Here is a 15,988-nt window from a genome sequence, read left to right as displayed (position 1 = left end):
TGCTTAATGTTTTCCCAGAGGTCTCTGAGACTGTCCTCATTTCTTTTCTATCTTTTTTCTTTATTCTGTTCCTTGGCAGTTTCCATCATTCTATCTTCCAGTTCTCTTATTCATTCTTCTGTCTCAATTGTTCTGTTATTGATTCCTTCTAGTGTATTTTTCATTTCAGTTATTGTATTGTTCACTGTTTATTCTTTAGTTCTTCCAGGTCCTTGCTAAACATTTCTTGCATTTTCCATATCCGTGCTTCCATTCTATTTCCAATATTTTGGATCATCTTTACTATCATTACTCTGAATTGTTTTCCATGTATTTGTCTATTTCCTCTTTATTTATCTGGTCTTTTAGGTTTTTACCTTGCTCCTTCATCTGTAACATAGTTTTTATCACTTCATTTTTTTTAAATGGGTTGTGCTGTACTTGTCTTGGTGGTTGTTTGACCTGAGGCATCTGCCACTGGAGTTTCCAGGCAGTTTGGTGGAGCCAGGTCTTAATGCTAAGATGAGGACCTCTGGAAGACTTGCTCCAATTAATATTCCCTGGAGCCAGACGTTCTCTGTTAGCCAAAAGACTTGGACTCAGTGCTCCCACCACAGAAGCTCAGGCCTGGCCTGGGAACCAAGGCCCTGAAAGTTTCACCACATGGAAAAAAAAATCAAAAGAGCAACAAACAGAAAAGAGAAGAGCAATAACACAGAATAAAAAGTAATAAGAAATATATTAGAAGGAATAACAACAAAAATTAAACACCAATCCCCACCCCCTCTACCCCCGCCATGGTTGAGTTCTCTGAGGTCACATCCTACACCAAAGATGACTTCTACTGTCCTGTCTGTCAGGAGGTGTTCAAAATGCCTGTGCAGACCACAGCCAGTCGGAACATTTTTTTTTTTTTTTTGTAGAAAATATTCCCTGACCACAATGAGAAAAAGTGGAATACATTGTACCCTCTCTCGTGGAAATGTGACTTAGAAATGGGAGGGCATATCATGAACTAGACTTAAACCTTGAAAACATGAGAAAATTTTTTTGTAGCAGCACAAAACAGATTAAATTTTATTTCATGAGACATCATTTCAAATATTATAAGAAGTATCAAGATGAATATGGTGCTTCTTCTATCATTCCAAACTTTCAGATCTCTCAAGATTCAGTAGGGAACAGTAACAGGAGTGAAACATCTGCCTCTGATAACACAGAAACTTACCAGGAGAATACAAGTTCTTCTGGGCAGCCCACCTTTAAGTGTCCCTTGTGTCAAGAATCAAATTTTACCGGACAGTGTTTGGTAAACAGTAATCACCTGTCTCGTATATCACATATTTCATTCATTTTAAGAGTAATCGCCTATTTCTAATAGTTCCTGTGATATGTCCAGTTTGTGCATCTCTTCCTTGAGAATCCCTTAGACTGCAAGGAGATCCAACCAGTCCATCCTAAAGGAGATCAGTCCTGGGTGTTCATTGGAAGGACTGATACTGAAGCTGAAACTCCAGTACTTTGGCCACCTCATGCAAAGAGTTGACTCATTGGAAAAGACCCTGATGCTGGGAGGGATTGGGGGCAGAAGGAGAAGGGGACGACAGAGAATGAGATGGCTGGATGGCATCACCGACTCAATGGGCATGAGTTTGAGTAAACTCCGGGAGCTGGTGATGGACAGGGAGGCCTGGCGTGCTGTGATTCATGGGGTCACAAAGAGTTGGACACGACTGAGTGACTGAACTGAACTGAAATCCTTAGCCAGATTACTAGAAATTTCATTAGTCATCTAAATCAAAGGCATCAGTTTGATTATGGAGAATTTGTGAATCTTCAGCTAGATGAGGAAACCCCGTATCAAAATGCTGTTGAAGAATCTTTTCAAGTAAACATCTGAAGGCTGTAGACATCATTCCATCTTTGAACCTGCAAGTGCCATCTTTAAGGAGAAAACTACATGAAGTCACCATTTCAATAACTTGATGTGTATATTAGTAAAAGTAATTCAGTCTATTGTTTTAGATTTTTATTTGAAAAATAAAGGTGGGCCATCTAAGAACTTCATTCTCTTAAGTTAAAAGATAAAACTTGGGACATTATCTTTAAAAACATTAAAAGGATTACATTTCATTAACATAATGTTGAAAAGGGAATGCCTGTTGTACTTATAGTACATATTCTTGAATTTTCCCTTGCTTTTGAAATTTGTTTGCTGCAGTTCCTCCAATTGATGCTATTGTATACAGGTAACACAGTACCAAATTCTGAAAGATGTGATTGATATAAACTTAACAAATCTGAGCTAGTTATTTGAGTTGCAGAATGGAGACTTGAAGCACTAATGATACTGTTCAAAGTAAGCATTTAAAAATACAGATTCTAGCCAAAGAATTCAGATATAAGAAAATTGTATTTATATACAGTTTACTGTTTTTGAAGACTAGTGAGATTTCTTTAATAATTTTTAACTTTTTATAAAGTGAAAGGTCATTGTATGGATATTTTCTTTTTGCTGTTAGAGGAAATATCAAGAGAAAAATCTATTTCTTCTGTGGGCAGTTGGTAGTTTCAAATCTTGTTTGACTAATTTGTAAGCTTAAAGTACAGTAAGCTAAATTACAGCTCTTTGGCCTCAGAATTTTCAATAGCAGAATTGCTATTGTCTAGCTAAATGAAACTTTTATTAGAAACTTTGAATTGGTGATATTACAGTATATGGTGGCGGTTTAGTAACTAAGTCATGTCCGACTCTTGCAACTCTATGGACTATAGCCTGCCAGGTTCCTCTGTCCATGGGATTCTCAAAGCAAGAATACTGGAGTGGGTTGCCATTTCTTTCTCCAGGGGATCTTCCCAACCAAGGAATCAAACCCTGGTCTCTTGCATTGCAGGCAGATACTTTACCAACTGAGCTACGAGGGAAGCATGGATTACATTTTGTGTGTCTGTGTGTGTGTGTGTGTGTGTGTGTGTGTGTGTACATATATATGTATTTAAATGAGAGGCTTGATTTATCTCACTAGAAATTCATCCAAAGCCAAAGATGCATATGTGTATATACATTCACTTTTGTATGTATATACATGCATAAGCATGTAGTTCGTCAGGTTATATACATACTTTATATTAAGATTTTTAAATGAACAAGCAATATGGGATTGAAATATTTATTTGATTTGATTAAAATTTTGTATGTCACCAAATTTTTAAAAGCAATAGTCAAATGCTAAGTCGTCTACTTGGCTACTATGACACCTTAAAAATTGAGTTTACACACCTACAAATTACCTGTGCATATGGTGTTCATTTTTTATCTTAAAGATAATGCGAGACTATAGTAGTGAAATGGATTCTACCAGCCACTTTGTTTCACTGTATTTTAGTCATTAATGAGAATCACAGACATAGAAAATATTATATACATTATATACTTGTAGTTTAAATATGCCAATATTACTGTCTAAATTCATCCCACCCTCTCCTTCCCCTGCTGTGTCCATAAACCTGTTGTCTATATCTGCGTCTCTATTACTGTCCTGAAGATAGGTTTATTAGTACCATATTTCTAGATTCAATATGTATGTGTTCATATATTTGTTTTTCCCTTTCTGACTCACTTCATTCTGTATAACAGGCACTAGGTTCATCTACCTCAGTTCAACTGACATTTGTTCTTTTTATGGCTGAGTCATATCCCACTGTATATATGTACCACACCTTCTTAAACACCAACCATGTGCCAAAATTGTTTGAGCCCCACATTTATCAAGGGTCAAGTACTATGGTGCATGCTTTATATACATAATCCCATTTAATCCTAACAACGAATTTGGCATAATGATCCCAGTTTCATAGAGAAGGAAATTGAGGCTTAGAGATATTAACCTGCCTAAGATCACACAATTTGGAAATGGTTGAGTTAAGATTCAAACTCATGACTAGTGTGACCTCCTGAATCCACTGTTCTGAACCAGATTTGGAGACACTTCACTGTCTATGTACATGTTTTCTTTTATTTAATGAACCCCATATTTGATGTGCATTTTAATTATTTCCAATTTTGTGGTATTAGTGCTCCAGTGAACATATTTGTGCAATAAAATTTTAAATAAATATCACTTTAAATATTCCCAAAGAACCTGGAAACTTTTTGGAAAAATAGCCTTAGATGAAACCCAGACAAAAGCTCTATTTAAGATGCTTAGCGGGGTGGAGTCAAAATGGCAGAGTAGGAGGACATGGAGTTCATATCTCACAACTAGGGCACAACTAGTACCTTGGGGGCTAGTGGGAGCCCTCAGACACCAGAAGGGACAGAAAGAACCTCAGTGCAACTGGGTAGGTCATGGGAGGGGAGCAGGGAGAGAGAAAACATGGAGGCAGGACAAGACTATGCCCCAGAAGGGTTCCTAGGGGAAGGGAGAGGTTCCTGTGCTTGGAGGGGTCCACTCCATGTGGGGGGATCAGCAGGGATGGAGAGAAACCTTAAGAGAACTGGGAGATTGGAGGGGAATGCATCCAGTGTCTCCCCTTCCCAATGGGCTCCAGCATGACTGTTGGGATCCTAAACCTGAGCTCCCCCTACCAAGGCCTCTTCTGGCCATGTGAACCCCCATGTCTGAGCTCCCCCCAACCTTCGCAAAGTCCTCTCTGGCTGTGTGGGTCCTGGCAGATCAAGTGGCAGCCCTGAAAAGACCTGCTCTGGCTGTAAAATTCAGGCAGGCTGAGTGCTATACACCCTCTAAGGTCTCCTCCAGCTGTGCAGGCCCCTGTGAGCCTGCCTGTGGAAGCTTGCATGGGCACACATGCCTCGGACCAGCTCCAGAAACAGATGCTGGTGAGAGGAACACACAGACTTTAGGCTGACACAGTGGGTCCAGAGACATACCTAGAAATCTTGGAGGCCTGCTGAGGAGGTAGAGGTATGCTGCAGTTCACCATGGGGCAAGGACAACAATACAAGAGGCATCAGGGATTTTTTTTTTCTTAATCTATTTTTTAAAAATTTTATTTTATTTTTTACTCTTTTTTTTTCTTTTGGCTGTTTTTCTGTTTTCTTATCTTGGTGCTTCATCCCCCACCCCCCAAAACTAACATTAAAAAAAAAAAAAAAGGCTAAAAGAAATTTCACTGTAGAAATTCAACAACAGTTTTAACAAAACCAAAGTATACCTTTTTATAAATATATGTACATATATTATCAGCAAACTACTACTGAGATTTCATGTTTGATTTATTTTAAAGAAAACTTAAACAATTATATTAGTATGGAATGTCAGCTAATAAATTCTTCTTTTATTCTGTGATATGGGCCTTCTAGTGCAAGTGATTTTATGATTCTCATTCAGTTCAGTTCAGTTGCTCAGTTGTGTCTGACTCTTTGCAACTTCAAGAACTGCCACATGCCAGGCTTCCCTGTCCTTCACCATCTTCCAAAGCTTGCTCAAACTCATGTCCAATGACGCCATCCAACGATCTTGTCCTCTGTCATCCCCTTCTCCTCCTGCCTTCAATCTTTCTTAGCATCAGGGTCTTTTCTAATGAGTCAGCTCTTCTCATCAGGTGGCCAAAATATTAGAGCTTCAGCTCAGCATCAGTCATTCCAAAGAAGATTCAGGGTTGATTTCCTTTAGGATTGACTGGTTTGATCTTCTTGCAGTCCAGAGGGCCAGGGAGCCCAGCTTTTCCCTCTGTGACAACTTAGAAGGGTGGAATGAGGTGTGGAGTAGGAGGGAGGCTCAAGAGGGAGCCATACACCTATGGCTAATTTGCAATGTTGTATGGCAGAAACCAACACAACATTGTGGCAACTATCCTCCTATTAAAAAAGCATTTGTTGAATGTCAGCAAATTTTAAAAACATTATATGTAATGCTATAGCAACTGGAGAAGACTAACAATACGTTGTTAAGTAAAGATAGTTACTATGATGTCAAGTTTATTTAAAATTTTATATATTTTTATGTAGAGAGAAAATATATATAGAGAGGCAAAGGATAGTCATTGAAATGTAAATAATGGTTATGTACAGATAGGACTCAGAAATTTTTCATTTCTATTTTATTTGTTTCTTAGGTCTCCCAGTCTTCTATAGTCATTTATTCCTTTAACAAGCAAATGTCTTGAGTTCCTACCCCAGGTAACAGCAGGGTCTATGCTCTTTACCCATCCCTCCTCTCTATAGAGAACTTCTTCTTAGATATCTTTTCACCAATCAGTCCAAGCTATAGTTCTACTAGTTCCTGTGTTCAACTCCTGCAGCTGTTGTCTTTCAGCACCTCTGTCATGCATGTAGCCTTCATTCTTCCATTTACATGTCTCGGAACCACTGAGGCTAGTCTAGTAACTTCCATTAAATTATTGGTAGACATATTTCCACACAACATCCAATAGGAAAAAATTTAAAACTGAATGAGTGAGTGAGTGAAGTTGCTCAGTTGTTCTGACTCTTTGCGACCCCACAGACTGTAGCCTACCAGGCTCCTCCATCCATGGGATTTTCCAAGTAAGAATACTGGAGTGGGTTGCCATTTCCTTCTCCAGGAGATCTTCCCAACCCAGGGATTGAACCTGGGTCTCCCACATTGTAGGCAGACGCTTTACCATCTGAGCCACCAGGGAAGTTTAAAATTGAATACAGATATCTTAAAGAGAACCTTTACTGGTTGTCTTGTGCCCTAGAATGTAGTGTACCACAGTTGGGCCAGGTACTGCTCCTCAAGCCAAGAAGTCTTCCTTTCATTTAACCTCTATTTTCCTAGTTTCTAACATGTCCAGCCTCTTTATCAAGATTTCTCCCTGGGGGAAAAAATCCAATTTATTGTTTTTATATGCAGAACAATCTAATTTTTAGTCCTCCCTCCCAGACTAGGCTTTGGACCCATATTGTCTTTTACAAAACTTCCCTGGTAGGTTACAGTCCATGGGGTCGCAAAGAGTTGGACATGACTGAGCAACTTCACTCACTCACTCAATTTTGGGGAACTTTTCTAAACAACAACAACAAAATCCATGCATCCCTGATTTACACCCTCAGCTAAGCAAACGGACAGCATAAGTAAAGTCATGATTTCCTTTAATTGGAAATTTGCTGATAATATATGGAAAGGAATAAAATGAAAATTCTTGGATGTGCTCATTTTTAATCAGAGCAAAATCTAGAGGAAAATTTTCGTCTGTTACAGATATTTTCCAAATGTTTTACAATGAGCATGTGTTTTTTAATAAAATAAAATATTGAAAATATTATAAAAATATTATCCTGTTCATTGATGAATGTCTCCAAAGCATTTAAAATTTTTATTTCAGAAAATAACTGCTATATGTTAGTTCTGTTCTCCTTGCCTTAAACCCTTCCTCATCCTGTGCCCTCAACTCCTGCCTTTTCCTTTTCTTTCTTTTTGTTTGTTTGCATTTTACAGGAGTAAAAATAAAAAAGCCTGTAACTTCAAAGGGACAGGAAAAAGGTTGGCTGTACAGTATAGGGAGATTCCAACAAATTTATCTGCTTGCTATAGATTAAAATTATACAAATGACTTTCTCAATTGTTAATAGACATTTAGAAGAAACAAAGTTGGGGTCAGAATTCAGAACACCAGATTTTACTTAGCATCTTCAGTAAGGAGGATCTTATGTATTGTAGTCATTAGTTTAAGTGCATAAATATATCCATTTTTTAGACCTATAGGAAGTGGCTTATATATTATATTAAATTAAAAACATTTTGGTAGAGTAGAATATAAATGTACATTTTGATTCTTAGAATTTGGCAGGTTTGGGCTTACAAAATTAACAAATTAGGCTAGATCTGTAATAAAAGATCTGTATGTTAAGAATAAAGTTACATTTTAGAAATTTTCTGATAATATCTGGAAATGATAAAACCCTGAAATTTAAATAATATGTATATATTTATTAAATATAAACAAGATTACAACGTTTATCATTTAGACTTTGTCCCTAAACTGGACAGCTCCACCTTTTGGCAAAGACTGATTATTGACACTTCTGTCTAAATAGATAAAAAAACTATTTTTTCCCTGATAATATATCAGGTACAGTGTGGTGATAATTTGTATGACTGATAAAGACAGTCTCATTTTGTTTCTAAGATGGAACAAGCTGTGTTAATAAGTAACTGCGAGCAAGAATATGTATTTTTGATACAACCCCTTAAAATCACCATTATATAAACTTAAAAAAAAATTAAAAACTAACACCTAAATCACCTTCAAGTTATGATAAGGTTCATGAGTCAAAATATAAAATAAACTTGTTAACAGTTCTAGATCATACACTGTAATTTCTAATGGTACCCCTTTAAGGCATCAGCCAGAAACCTAGCACGTGTCTCCTCCTGTAAAAAAGTCATTCATCCCTACCATAAACTATGAAAGTGCTTGGATTTTTTTAAGCAAAGAACAAAATTCTTTCACCTCTTTTCGGGCATTTCAGTTCAGCTAAGTTCAGTACAGTTGCTTAGTCATGTCTGACTCTTTCTGACCCTATGGACTGCATCATGCCAGGCCTCCCTGTCCATCATCAACTCCCGGAGTTTACTCAAACTCATGTCCACTGAGTCAGCGCTGCCATCCAACCATCTCATCCTCTGCCATTCCCTTCTCCTCCTGCCTTCAATCATTTGCAGCATCAGGGCCTTTTCAAATGAGTCAGTTCTTCGTATCAGGAGGCCAAAGTATTGGAGTTTCAGCTTCAACATCAGTACTTCCAATGAATATTAAGGAATGATTTCCTTTAGGACGGACTGGTTGTATCTCCTTACTGTACCAGCGACTCTCAAGAGTCTTCTCAAACACCACAGTTCAAAAGCATCAGTTTTCAGCTTTCTGCTTTCTTTATAGTCCAACTCTCACATCCATACATGACTACTGGAAAAACCATTGCCTTGACAAGATGGAACTTTGTTGGCAAAGTAATGTCTCTGCTTTTTAATAATCTATCTAGGTTAGTCATAAATTTTATTCCAAGGAGCAAGTGTCTTTTAATTTTATGGCTGCAGTCTCTATTTGCAGTGATTTTGGAGCCCCCCAAAATAAAGTCTGCCACTGTTTCCACAGTTTCCCCATTTTCTCTTGACATTCTGCCATAAGGGTGGTGTCATCTGCATATATGAGGTTATTGACATTTTTCCTGGCAATCTTTATTCCATCTTGTGCTTCATCCAGCCCAGCATTTCAAATGATGTACTCTGCATATAAGTTAAATAAGCAGGGTGACAATATTCAGCCTTGACGTACTCCTTTCCCGATTTGGAACCAGTCTGTTGTTCCATGTCCAGTTCTATCTGTTGCTTCTTTACCTGCATGCAGATTTCTCAGGAAGCAGGTCACATGGTCTAGTATTCCAAATTCTTGAAGAATTTTCCACAGTTTGTTGTGATCCACACAGTCACAGGCTTTGGCACAGTCAATGAAGCAGAAGTAGATGTTTTTCTGGAACTCTCTTGCTTTTTCTGTGATGCAACAGATTGGCAACTTGATCTCTGGTTCCTCTTCCTTTTCTAAATCCAGCTTGAACATCTGGAAGTTCATGGTTCATGTAATGTTGAAGCTTAGCTTGGAGAATTTTGAGCATTACTTTGCTAGTGTGTGAGATGAGTTCAATTATGCAGTAGGTAAGCATTATTTGGCGTTGCCTTTCTTTGGGATTGGAATAAAAACTGATGTTTTCCTGCCCTATAACCACTGCTGAGTTTTCCAAATTTGCTGGCATATTAAATGAAGCACTTTCAAAGCATCATCTTTTAGAATCTGAAATAGCTCAACTGGAATTCCATCACCTCCACTAGCTTTGCTTGCAGTGATGCTTCCTAAGGCCCACTTGACTTCACATTCCAGGATGTCTGGCTCTAGGTGACTGATCACACCATCATGATTGTCTGGGTCATGAAGGTCTTTTTTGTATATTTCTTCTGTGTATTCTTGCCACTTCTTCTTAATATCTTCTGCTTCTATTAGATCCACACAGTTTCTGTCATTTATTGTGCCCAAGTTTATTGTTCCCTTTGTATCTCTAATTTTCTTGAAGAGATCACTAGTCTTTCTATTCTATTGTTTTCCTCTATTTCTTTGTATTGATTATTGAGGAAAGTTTTCTTATCTCTCCTTGCTATTCTTTGGAACTCTGCCAACAAATGGGTATATCTCTCCTTTTCTCCTTTGCCTTTAGCTTCTCTTCTTTTCATAGCTATGTGTAAGGCCTGCTCAGACAACCATTTTGTCTTTTTTTCATTTCTTTTTCTTGGAGATGGTCTTGATTACTGCCTCCTGCACAATGTCATGAACCTCCATCCATAGTTCTTCAGGCACTCTGTCGATCAGATTTAATCCCTTGAATCTATTTGTCACTTTCACTGTAGAGTCGTAAGGGATTTGATTTAGGTCATACTTGAATGGTCTAGCGGTTTTCCCTACTTCCATCTATTTAAGTCTGAATTTGGCAATAAGGAGTTCGTGATCTGAGCCACAGTCAGCTCCCGGTCTTGTTTTTGCTGACTGTATAGAGCTTCTTCATCTTTGGCTGCAAAGAATATAATCAATCTGATTTCAGTTTTGACCACCTGGTGATGTCCAGGTGTAGAGACTTCTCTTGTGTTGTTGGAAAAGGGTGTTTGCTATGACCAGTGAGTTCTCTTGGCAGAACTCTATTAGCCTTTGCCCTGCTTCATTCTGTACTCCAAGGCCAAATTTGCCTGTTACTCCAGGTGTTTCTTGACTTCCTACTTTTGCATTCCAGTCCCCTACAATGAAAAGGAGATCTTTTTTGGGTGTTAGTTCTAGAAGGTCTTGTAGGTCTTCATAGAAACATTCAACTTCAGCTTCTGCAGCATTACTGGTAGGGGAATAGACTTGGATTACTATGATATTGAATGGTTTGCCTTGGAAATGAACAGAGATCATTCTGTCATTTTGAGATTGCATCCAAGTAGTGCATTTTGCACTATTTTGTTGACTATGATGGCTCTTCCATTTCTTCTAAGGGATTCTTGCCCACAGTAGTAGACACAATGGTCATCTAAGTTAAATTCACCCATTCCAGTCCATTTTAGCTCGCTGATTCCTAGAATGTGGACGTTCACTCTTGTTATCTCCTGTTTGTCCTTGATTCATGGACCTAATGTTCCAGGTTATTATGCAATATTTCTCTTACAGCATTGGACTTTACTTCCATCACCAGTCATATCCACAGCTGGGTATTCTGTCATTTCAGAAAAGTCATAATGAGAACTGGGTATTCTTTATTTTATCTGCACTTACTTAACATCTCTGAATCTCAGTTCCTTTACCTGAAAAATGAATATAATAATATTATCTACCTCACTGGGTAAGGTAATCCTCACAATAAGTGGGGATTAAATGAGTAAATTGTCCCCTAGAACCATGACTAACACCACAGGAATCATTCATAAAATTTTAGCTTTCATTATTACAGGTTGATCAAGATCAGGAATGTATCTGTATCTAATTTGTATTAGGTTTGACATAGTTCTGTGACATTACTGTATTTATCTGTCATGCTAAGAAGGTGGGCTCTCTAAGTTCCACTAATAGCTAGTATGAGCCAAATTTTGATTTTACTCTTTAGTTCTATTCAAACCTAGTATCTGCAGAATGGACCTTGAACATTGTTCCCATTTTGGCATGTATTAGATTTGGGAAAATTAATCTTTCTAAGTTTCAGTTTCTTTACTGATAAAATGAAGAACAAGAGTATATATCTCTTATGGTTGCTTTGATGAATTTTTTTAAGGTTTGAATGTTTTTATTTTTTTAATTTTAAATTAAATAATTTACATAAATTGGAGGCTAATTATATTACAACACTGTAGTGGTCTTTGTCATTCATTGACATGAATCAGCCATGGGTCTACATGTAATCCCAATCCCGAACCCCCTCCCACCTCCCTCCCCATCCCATCCCTCAGGGTCATTCCAGTGCACCAGCCCTGAACACCCTGCACCAAAGCTGGACTGGCGATCAGTTTCACATATGATAATATACATGTCTCAATTCTGTTCTCTCAAATCATCCCACCCTTGCCTTCTCCCACAGAGTCTAAAAGTCTATTCTATACATCTGTGTCTCTTTTGCTGTCTCACATATAGGATCATCATTCCCATCTTTCTAAACTCCATATATATGTGTTAATATACTGTATTGGTGCTTTTCTTTCTGACATACTTCACTCTGTATAATAGGCTCCAGTTTCATCCACCTCATTAGAACTGATTCAAATGCACTCTTTTTAATAGCTGAGTAATATTCCATTGTGTATATGTACCACAGTTTTCTTATCCATTCATCTGCTGATGGATATCCACGTCCTGGCTATTGTAAACAGTGCTGTGATGAACACTGGGGTACATGTTTCTCTTTCAATTCTGGTTTCCTCGGTGTGTATGCCCAGCAGTGGGATTGCTGGGTCATATGGCAGTTCTATGTCCAGTTTTTTAAGGAATCTCCACATGTTTCTCCATAGTGGCTGTACTAGTTTGCATTTTCACCAACACTGTAAGAGGGTTCCCTTTTCTCCACACCTTCTTCATCATTTATTATTTGTAGAATTTTTGATAGCAGCCATTCTGACTGGTGTGAGATGGTACCTCATTGTGGCTTTGATTTGCATTTCTCTGGTAATGAGTGATGTTGAGCATCTTTTCATGTGTTTGTTAGCCATCTGTATATCTTCTTTGGAGAAATGTCTGTTTAGTGTTTTGGCTCATTTTTTGATTGGGTCATTTATTTCCATTACTCTGGGAGGTGGGTCATAGAAAGTCCTGCTGTGATTTATGTCAGAGAGTGTTTTGCCTATGTTTTCCTCTAGGAGTTCTATAGTTTCTGGTCTTACATTTAGATCTTTAATCCATTTTGAGTTTATTTTTGTGTATGGTGTTAGAAAGTGTTCTAGTTTCATTCTTTTACAAGTGGTTGACCAGTTTTCCCAGCACCACTTGTTAAAGAGATTGTTTTTTCTCCATTGCATATTCTTGCCTCCTGTGTCAAAGATAAGGTGTCCATAGGTGCATGGATTTATCTCTGGGTTTTCTCTTTTGTTCCATTGATCTATATTTCTGTCTTTGTTCTAGTACCATACTGTCTTGATAACTGTAGCTTTGTGGTATAGTCTGAAGTCCGGCAGGTTGATTCGTCCAGTTCCATTCTTCTATCTCAAGATTGCTTTGGCTATTTGAGGTTTTTTGTATTTCTATGCAAATTGTGAAATTATTTATTCTAGTTCTCTGAAAAATATCGTTGGTAGCTTGATAGGGTTTGCATTGAATCTATAGGTTGCTTTGCCTACTATATTCATTTTCACTATATTGATTCTTCTGATCCATGAACATGGCATATTTCTCCATCTATTTGTGTCATCTTTGATTACTTTCATCAGCCTCAAAAGTTCTCCATCCATACAGCACTGATGATAAAACATCTAGGTTAATGGTGAAAAGATTCTCCACAGAGAGCGACACCCACAGAGGTTCACAGAATTACATGGAGAAGAGAAGAGGGATGAGGGAGATAGAGACGACTAGGTGGAGAAGAGGGGGAGTCAAAAGGGGAGAGAGCAATCTAGCGAGTAATCAATTCCCTATATCCTGTCCACATACTGAAACACTCAGAGAGGTTCACGGATTTACATAGAGAAGAGAAGAGGAAGGAAGGAGATAGAGGTGACCAGGAGGAGAAGAGGAGAGTCAAAAGGAGAGAGACAGATCTAGCTATAATCAGTTGCCTAAGTATTCCCCACAGCCCAGAACACCCAAAGAGATTCACAGAGTTAGGTAGAGAAGAGCAGGGGGAGGGAGGAGATAGAGGTGACCTGGAGGAGAAAAAGGAGAGTCAAAAGGGGAGAGAGCAATCAAGCCAGTAATCACACTCCTAAGTAAAAATGGGTACTGAAGATTGGATTCTTAAAGGTACAAAATTGATAACAAAGACCTAAAAGCAAAGATGAAAAATATAGAGGTTAGACTCTCAAAAATACAATATTAAAAAGCAAAACAAAATCACAAAAATTATAAATATAAATATATATAATGAAATTTGCTTTAAAAATAGGGTCTTGTTTTGGCAAGGTAATCATAGGTTATAAAAATAAAAATTAAAAGAGTAATAAAGAACTTAAAAATAAAAAAAAACTTTTCAAATTAAAAAAATGATAATAATAAAATATATCTAGGAATTTCTCTGGAGCTGTTGAGGGCAGTTTGGGGTCAGTTCAGTTTCAGATTGTTCCTTGTTCCATCTTATACTTCTTCTCAAGATTTATAGGCCCCTTCCAATGCTGAGTCAATATTAACTACAAGGTTTTAACCTGTTGCACCTGTCACTTCCAGAGCAGTTCCCTCTTCTTTGTTTATTTTGGCTTCCTGTGTTTCCAAGTCTCTACAGTGTCTAATTTCCACCCTGACACAAGGGATGGAAGGTGGTCACTTATTTATGCTCCCTTGTTCAGCTGTGTTGTGGGTAGGGAGGAACACTGCAAACAAATACCACTGGCATGTGTGTGGAGTGCTCACAGTGTCTGAGCCACACTGGGTTTGCCCCAGCTCATGGTGTGTGTGCTTTTCTGGTCTACACAGCTCAGGCTCCAGGTTGCTCTGCAGGGCAACTGTCTAAAGTGGGCCTGGGTTGCATGCACTTCTCAGGTCTAAGCTGCTAAAGTTCCAGTTCTCAGGTACTCCACAAAGGCACAGACTCGGTTGGGTTTGCATTATGTGCCCTTCCCAGTTCCAAGCAGCTCAGGCAACCAGGTGCTTGATGAGTACACTCTCCCAGGTGGGCAGTGCATCTTATCACCTTCCTAGTTCCAGCCCCTCAGTTTACTGGGTGCACTGTGAGTGCCCCATCTCAGGTGTGCTCTGTGTCTCCTTTGGGGACCTGATATCTGACTGTGACCCTCCTGGTGGATGTCAACCATCCAGGATTCCAGGAAGACTTGGTTAGCAACCAGGAGCCTGCTCATGGTTTGGTGGAGAATGCATCTCTGGGGCTGAGATTTCCCCTCGCCTTCCAGCTCTGGCTGCCGCCCGCCTGCCTCTCTACCTCCTGCAGGGGGATGGGCCTGTCTGCAGCTGGCTAGCTCTCCTCTGTATTTGCTCAGTCCTTTGTTTTTTTGAGCAGGTCCAGCAGTTCCTTAGTTTAGAGTTTTTCACAGGAAAGTTCTCTTTCTTCTTCTCTCTCTGGCTATCCCACAGTTTAGGTTGTTATCTCCTGTTAGCTCCTTCAGATTGTCCTCAGGGCATTCAGGCCCGGTCCTTACCCTAAGCATGCAGCCCGTGCCTCTCTGTACAGTCCCTGCTTCCTACTGGTGGATGTGAGCGTCTGAGCTACTTCTCTGCTGGGAGTTGCAGTTAGGCGAGTGATCTGTGGGTTTGTTATTTTTTCTTCTTCCCATTATGTTGCCCTCTGAAATTCCAAAACTTCCCACAGACCCGCCAGTAAGAGGGTTTCCTGGTGTGTGGAAACTTCTCCTCCTTCACGACCCCCACCCCCTGGGATGGGTCTCTGTCCCTAACTCTTTCATCTCTCTTTATCTCTTTTATATTTTGTCCTACCTCCTTTCGAAGATAATGGGCTGTCTTTCTGGGTGCCTGGTGTCCTCTGCCAGCATTCAGAAAGTGTTTTGTGGAATTTCCTCAGCGTTCAAATGATCTTTTGATGAATTTGTGGGGGAGAAGGTGATCTTCCTGTCCTATTCCCCCGCCATCTTAGGACTGACTTCTGCTTCAATGATTAAATGAAGTAATGCACACATAAAGACCTATCAGCAAACTGTGAGACTTCACAGCTTCAACCAACATTTTCTGGTATGTTTTAAAAAAGATACACTCCATCTACAACAATATTAGCACCAGCACATAATATATGTTACTAAGGAAGTGATCCAACAGATAAAAAGATAGGAGAAGGATTTCTATGAGAGGAGATGGGGTGAAAGGACAACATACCTGATCTCACAGATATGGGGGGTGGAGATAA

At 38.9% G+C, this 15,988-nt stretch overlaps 1 pseudogene; it reads left to right on the top strand.

Moving 5' to 3' along the window:
• Window positions 1-776: 776 nt before the first annotated feature.
• On the top strand, window positions 777-1,995 carry LOC110126047 (E3 ubiquitin-protein ligase RNF138-like; annotated as a pseudogene).
• The last annotated feature ends 13,993 nt before the right edge of the window (window positions 1,996-15,988 follow it).

The sequence above is a fragment of the Odocoileus virginianus genome, chromosome X, assembly GCF_023699985.2.
Source record: "Odocoileus virginianus isolate 20LAN1187 ecotype Illinois chromosome X, Ovbor_1.2, whole genome shotgun sequence".
In the NCBI taxonomy this organism is placed as follows: Eukaryota; Metazoa; Chordata; class Mammalia; order Artiodactyla; family Cervidae; genus Odocoileus; species Odocoileus virginianus.
Note: the sequence above shows the minus strand (reverse complement) of the source record. Positions and strands in the feature narration are given on the sequence as shown.